The sequence below is a fragment of the Octodon degus genome, unplaced genomic scaffold (assembly GCF_000260255.1).
Source record: "Octodon degus isolate 3935 unplaced genomic scaffold, OctDeg1.0 scaffold00058, whole genome shotgun sequence".
NCBI classification, from domain to species: domain Eukaryota; kingdom Metazoa; phylum Chordata; class Mammalia; order Rodentia; family Octodontidae; genus Octodon; species Octodon degus.
In genome coordinates, this window is record NW_004524634.1 from 4,731,937 (window position 1) to 4,739,987 (window position 8,051).

Consider the following 8,051-nt stretch of genomic DNA (forward strand, 5'->3'; position numbering starts at 1 on the left):
GTCCCTGTGCTTTAGCTAAGCTTGTTCTAAGTAGGTGCTTTAGACCACTGAGCCATCTCACCAGCCCCAGGCACATGTTAATGTATGATGTTATTTTGAAACAGAAACTTCAGTATTTGGGTTTAATTGCTGTGTTATTTTGCAATAAAAAAGTTGGTTTGGGTTGTAGTTTGGGTACTAATCTCTAAAAGATTTGGCATCACTGACCTAGGGCCTTCCCATTGAGCTCCAACTCTAGCCCTTTTTTATTTTTTTAATTAGATGCAAGGTTTCCCTAAGTTTTCTAGGCTGAGCTTGCAGTTGGCATCTTTTTAGACATTAGGGTAAATTCTCTCACATGTTAAACACATGTATTTTTCTGGCTCTAGACCTTTTTTCTCCAGTGCTGGAGGCTTTACTTTGTTACTTATTGTTGCAGTGGTGAGATCTAAAACTCTGCTATGGACACAGAAATAGCTCTCTCCTTAGGTCAGTCCAACTTGCTGGGCTACTGCATGGGCATTGGGGCACACAGTTTTTCAGCAAGTTCCAAAGGAGGCGTGGCCAGATTTGAATATTCCTAGGGTTCCTGATTCAGTCTCATACAAGAGCCAACAGCATAGTCTAAGTCCAGAATCCCAACTATCTGACAAATGAAGCTTGGCTGAAAAAATACCTGTCCCACTTGATTTCTGTCTCAGTGATGTGTCTCTTGTTGCTGGGACAAAATACTGAACACCCCAAATCAAGGAAGGAAAGGTTTATTTAGCTCAGTTCATGGAGGTTTCAATCCACACGTGGCTGGCTCCAAGGCAGAGTGGCACATGGCAGAGGGCAGCAGTTCATGGTGGTAGAAAACAGCAAGAGCAAAAAATCAGGAGTGGCAGCGGCAGAGGCAGAGAGCAAGCCTCTCTCCCTTAAATTGCATTCAATCTATCTGCCCCAGGGCAGGGGTAGCACTCACACCTATAATCCCAGCATTGGATCATGAATTAATCACAAACTCCAGAAACCTGCCCCAGTGAGTTCATGAGGCTTCGGGGGGACACCTAGAGGCAAACTATAACGGTTTTATAAGACCAAGGGCAAAGGTCTTTTAGAACATTTCCTGTCCATCCCTAACTTAGAGGCTGGCAGAAAACTAAGTCCTAACACTTAGGGGACATAGACCAGAGCCATCGCTTGACAGCAGGTATCAGTTTCACGGCCCAGAAAAGATCTAGGAATACAAAACTCATTGCTCTGTAGTTTGTTGAGAGTTCTGTGGTTTTGTTTTATTTCTTTCCCAACTTGTTAAATGTGTAAGTTCTGGGAAAGAAAGAATCGTAACTATCTTTTCCCTCTGCTGGGCCTGGCACAATATGTAACACATTCGTGGCTTATAAGGACTTCTAGAATGGTCCACAGAGAATTATCAGTCCAGATTAGAGGCCAGAGGCTCTGGCAAAGATAGGAAGGTTCAGCTGATAAAAAGTCTCTGACACATCTGAATGTTATAAAGAGATACTTAGATATAAGAGTTTGGGGTTGGTTGAGTAAGTGATAGAAAAACTGAACAACAATAAAAATTATTGATATCAAAGAGTAGAATATAAAAAATTCACAGAAAAAAATTTAAGGTTTCATTATGGCTTAGCTCAAAAGCAACAGATTCTGGTACACTCCATGTCCATCTAAGCACATGGAGGAGCTAGAGGTTGTGCCTGGTGGCTGCTTGTCCTTAGCCTCAGGGGCAGTTGGGCAGCACATAAGCGAGGCTGAGCAGTGAGAAAAGAACCACAGAAGCCCATTAAAAAGGAGAAGGTAAGTACTTAGCAGGGAATGGTATACTCACAGAACAAATCCTTAGATATTTGATTTTTCAAAATAGATATGTACATAACTTTAATATTAGGAAAACTGAAAGATACTTAAAAGGCAAAACATTAAAATTTTTAGAAAAAGTCTTAACTTGGTTAAGGTAAAACATCTTAAGGAATAAAGTATCAACCATAAAGAAAAATATTGGTAAATTTGGTGGCTATAAAATTTTTATTGAGCCGCTATGAAGGCAGAGCTAACAAGGCAAAATGCAGAAGATAGTCAAGGACTTTTATGCAGAATATATGAAGGACTCCTATGAGTTCTAAATATCCGTGGGAAGAGGGGCTAAACAAAAACAGAAGAACAGATGCATCTAAAAGGGAAATTTGTTCAATTTTATTATTGAGGAAATGCACATTATATATAGGAAAAAAATGCCTTTTAATACTGGATTAGCAAAAACACTAAAGTGACAACCTTTTAAGTATTGGAAAGAATATTGGTGTTCGATCCCCAGGCCTATTGTGCTGGTCCTGCTCCTGGGGTGCGCTGAGATGGCAATTGAGACAGGGCATGGTGGCATGTGCCTGTAATCCCAGCTCTTGGGAGGCTGTAAACAGGTGGATCACTATGAGTAGGATCTAGGATCTAGTAGTGAGACCCTGAACACCCTGTAGACCATTTCCTTAAAAAAAAAAAAAACGTTGGTGTTATGGTTTGTCCCCCCAAAGCCTCATGCAGTCATGGCGTGGATTTACAGAGTTTGTGATTTACTCATGATCCACTGGGATTATGGGTGTGTCTACACCCAGCCTGGCACATATAGCCTGAATGCAATTTAAGGGAGACAGGCTTGCTCTCTGTAGCCATTGTTGCTGTTGCTCCGCCCTTTTGCTCTTGCTGTTTTTCTGCCTTCCGCTACCATAAACTGCTGGCCCCTGCCATGTGCCACTCTACCTTGCAGCCAGCTGAGTAGGGACTGAAGCCCCCAGTAACAGCTAAATAAAACTTTCCTTCCTTCATTTTGAGTGGCAGGTATTTGTCCCAGCAATAAGAGAAGAGTAACTGAGACAGTTGGGCCAATGCAATTCATATGCCACTTGTTTGCATTCACTCTACAATTCAGCAGTTCTAAGTATATACTTTGAAAAAAATATGCATCACTAATCTACCCAGGAAGGTTAGCAACATTTCATAGCATAGCAAAGAATTGGACCTGACTCAGTTGTCCTTTTATGAGAGAAGGAATAAATGACAGTGTGAATCTAAGTAACAAAAAAGCCAAGAACTTTAGCTAGGCAGAAAACTAGGGAGCAGCCCTCTTAAATTCAGAATGGAACACACAGCATCATCCTCTTGACAGGCATCAGGTCCACTGCTCCAGGAGAGCTAGGAACAGAAAATACGACGTGGAATGGCAGTTGTATATCCACACAAAAGAATTCTAGGCAAAACAGAAAATTTACAACCCTGTGTATTCACATTGATGAATCTTAGAAACAATGTAGAAAGAATTATAGAATAATGTTATACTATTATTAGAAAGTTCAAGAAAAGCCCAGGTAAACTGGTTTCTTGCGGACATTTGTGGATGTGGGTGGTTGTAAGACAGATAGATGTTTTAAACACTCAAAATAGAGATTACCTTTTGAACAAGAAGGGGATGAGGAAGCAACAGTTAATTTCAAAAATCCTGTAGGAAATAGAGATGCCTTTCTAGTTCTTCACTCACGTCGTGGATGCATGGATGTTTATGCATCACAATTTATTCTATGTCAGCTTTCTAATATAAAATGCCTGAGAAAATCAACTTAAGAAAACTTTCTTTTGGCTCATGCTTTTAGAGGTTTCTTCTCTTAGTGCCTTTATTGCCCTTGGGTTGTGGTGAGATATTGCATGTTGGTAGAAGCACCTGCTGGTGCAAAGTTCTCACCTTATGGTGGCTGGAAAGCATAAAGAACAAAAGAAAGGCCAAGGTCCTATGTACCATTCTCGGGTAAGTCCCTCAGGACCTATTTCCCCCATGTAGGCCCCAGCACCTAAAATCTCTGTCACCTCACTAAGTGCCATCAGCTAGGGTCCAAGCCTTCAACACACATGCTATTTTGGAACATTTGAGAGCCAAAGCATAACAGCTCTGCGTCCATTTTTGGGTGAAATTTGTAGTGCAGTCCTATCTGAAGGCCCAACCTCGCTGGCTCCAAAACCTGCACTCTTGGTGGCTCAGTTGTGAGCTGGCTCCAGTCCACTGTACTCTAGCTTTAGGAGCTTCTATCTGTGGTGAAGGCCCACATCCACATCTGGACACTTAAATTATAATTAATTAAATTATAATTCCTTCTGAAATGGGCCTTGCAGAGTAAGTGAGTTAGAGATTAATTAACCCACACTAGTGTGTTTTTCTTTAGATCCTGATCCAATTTTCCTCCTGGACTTCTAAGAATGGTAGGCAATCTGTTGACTGAACTTAAGTTTGGAATTCTGGACCCTGGCCACAAATGCGCTACCAGACACTGCAAATAAAAATACAGGTCTCCCAGTTAGGTCTTAATTTCAAATTATTTTTTTTAATTTAAGTCTGTGTGTGCTATATTGGGGCTATAATTTTAATAAAAATATTGTGAGAAAATATATTGAGGTATCCTGTATTTTATCTAGCAGCATTCATCCACAGGTAGAGTGAAGCCTAAACTTAGGTCAGTAGCCACAAGGATAAGTGTAAAAGTAGTAGGATGGCGCTTCCAGTTATTGTGGGTTAGAAAAATACTATGGTGAAAGGAGAGAAGAGAGACCCAGAGAACCTCCAAGCTGCATCAGGAAGCAACGCCCAGGCAGTCCAAGAATGTTGTCTGGAAAAGATCTTTAATCTATCATTCTTCAGCCATATAGGAGACTGCTTGGGAAAGTCAACTTTCAAGGGGTTGGAAGAGTAAGTAAAGGGCCAGGGAGATAGCTCAGTGGTCTAAGCACCTGCATGGCAAGCACAAGGACCCAGCTTCGATTCCGGCTACTACATACAGTGCCAGCCACTGAAACAGGGCGTGGTGGCACACCCCTGTAATCCCAGCTGGAGAGGCTGAGGCAGGAGGATCACTATGAGTCTGAGCTGCATAGCAAGGCAGGAGGATCACTATGAGTCTGAGCTGCATAGCAAGACCCTGTACCAAATACATAAATAAATAAATCTTTAAAAAAGAAAAAGAATAAGAGCAAGTAAAGGGGGGCAACCTGAAAGAAGGGAAAGTGATCAGCCAGTGTGGAGGTTCAGGCTTGTAATCCCAGCCCTCAGGAGGCTGAGGCAGGAGGATCACTACAAATACAAGACCAGTCTGGGCTACAAAGTGAGTTCGCAGTCAGCCTCAACTGCGTAGTGAGAACCCGTCTCAAAAAGAAAAAAAAAAGGGAAAGTAGTCAGCCTTTCATAGTAGGAGATTCCATCAGCACAACAAAGAATAAACACTAAAATATTAAAATAATGTTTAGACTTATTAAGAATGTAAAGAAACATTAAAATTCAATGAGATACAAGTTTTTGTTTGTTTTTTTGCAGAGCCGAGGATTGAACTCAGCCCCTTGTGCTTGCCAGAGAAGAGCTTATTCCACTGAGCCATCTCCCCGGCCCCTGAGATACAAGGTTTTTAAGGAAGAAGTTGAGAGTAAAGGCAGAAAAGGTCAAATACTATGTGATTCTATTTATATGCAGTCCCTGGATCTGTTAAATTCATGGAGACAGAAAGTAGAACAGTATTTGCCATGTTCTAGGAGAGTGAGAGAGAGCTGAGGAATTAGTATTCAGTGGACAGAGACATTCATTTTGGAATGATGAAAATGTTTTAGAGATGGACGGGGTGATCATTACACAACATTGGTACAGGGTCTACAGGGTCTCACACTACACAGATCGGACTCAGTGATTCTGTTTTCAGCCTCTCAAGCTCTGGGATTGCAGGCGTGTGCCACCACACCCAGTCTCAGCACACCCCAGGGGCAAGGCCAGCACAGCATGCAAGGATCCAACCCCTATCCCCATTTTAGTCTGCTGAGCTGTCTGGCCGGCCCCCTCCTTTAACTATGGGCAAGGGATGTTTTGTCTCAGCAGTGAGAAGAGTAACTAAGACAATCCATAGTAGCAAAATTTAAATCAGGTTGTCTCCATTGTACAAAACTGAATATTTGCACACTGCTTTTGTTCAGAAGATGACTGACTGGCTCTAATGCATGCACAAGATAACTTACGAATGCCCTCCCTGTCTCCCCACGTTCACTTTGCCTCCACTTTAACTTCGGTACTGATTTCCCCCATCCCTGAACTCAACAATTGTTTTTGGCTTAAAAACAAATTAATTCTTGTCAAACATGGGAATAATCACAGTGTCCAACAATAGACGAGTGGGCACATGAAATGTGGCATGTATGTACACTGGAGTAACTTTTTCTTCAGTCAGATTTTATTGATACATTTTAGATATATAGAATGATCATGTTCATTCTAGAGAATTTGTACCTGTACCACATGTAAGTTCATGTATTTTTTCCATCCCTGATCCTCCCTTCAACACCTCCTCTCCTACCTGTGAGTAAGCCTTATTTCTCTATTTTTCTTTCTTTTCTCACCTTTCTTTACTTTCTTCTTCTTTCCTTTCCCTCTCCCCCTTCCCTCATTCTCCCCACTTGAACATTTTCCTCCTATTTCACAGTACCTTATTTACACATCCTCAAGCCAAAATGATGTGGTGTTTACATGGCGTAATTTTTAAAAATAATTTTATTGAGAAACAAATAGCAGTGAGACAGATTCAAAACCAATTAGTAGTACAGTTGCATGGAATAACTTTTAACCTTTAAAAAAGAATTCTAATTATGTAAAGATGTGGATGAACTTTTAAAAATTATGCTAAGTGAAAGAAGCCATAATAAGAGGATAAGTATTGTTCCATTCACATGAGGTACAGAAACCAGACAGAAAGCCTAACGGAGGTTATCACAAGGTGGGCAGTAGAGAACATGGGATTACCACCTAACAGAAACCGTCTCTGTTTGGTATGATTAAATACAGATAGCTACAGTAGTTCTACAGCTTTGTAAATGATAACTTTGAACTATACACTTTAAGATTATGTATACAATTGAAAAAAAAAACTATGAAAAAGAAGAAGGTAAGTAGAACAGCAGCAGCTCAGGCTGACATTTCTAACATCCACTTCAGTCTTCCAGGTACACGTGTGCACTCCTGAGAGGTACATTTGCTGGGAAAGCAAAAGCCAAAAAAAACCTTAATTCTAGCTTAATCAGTAAACTATTACATAGAAGGAAATCTTAATGTCTTTAAATTTTTACAACATTCAAAATAAAATGTTAGCTTTCAAGTCGAATAGATTACTTATTAACTGAAGAAAGGGAAATTAGTTATAAGCTTTCTAGATTTTCTCCTTGCTGGGTCAAAATCACTGATCTCTAAACTTATCCTGGGCTAGGCTCTTCCTCCTTTCCGCTCTCTAGGAAACAATCAGCTTCCTACCCTACACTTACATGAGAGAGTTTCTGCACAAATTTGCAAATCACAAATCTGCATTATGCTATTCCCTGGATCCCCAGCAAATCATGGGTTGGCATGATTTACTTCTGACAGCCTTGGTCCAGGCAGAAAAACTCACCTTTCCTTCTGTGTTCTCCCTATCCCCATTCTCTTACAGAGAGAGAGAGAGAGAGAGAGAGAGAGAGAGAGAGAGAGAGAGAGAGAGGAGAGAGAGGAGGTAGGTGGGGGGTAGCAACACCTTACTTTCTGCCAACATTCCAATCCCATAGGTGCTATGGTTTTTTGAGTTATTAAAGCAAGTGTCAAGTATCAGTGGTCTTTTTTTTTTTTTTTTTTTTTGTATTTTAGAGAAAGGTCTACAGGATTTTCAGGGTCTCACTACTAGATTGGATTCTGAGTGATCCACCTGTTTACACCATCCCAAGAGCTGGGATTACAGGCACGAGCCACCACTCCCAGTCTCTAGTGGTCTCTTTATATGGCAGAAAGAAAAACATGGCATCAAGCCTGCCAAGACTTGCCCTCGAAGCCTCTGCTAACATCGGCTTGAGCTTAGGGCTAGGTGTGGCGTGAGCAGACAGCATGGCAACAGTCATTCCTCTTTTTTTTTCCATAATTTTATTGATAAACAAATAGCAGTGAGACAGTTTCAAATCAAATTGGTAGGACAGTTTCAATAATTAACACATTGCATACATTCCTCCCAGTGGTTAATTGCTGTACAAGATGCGGA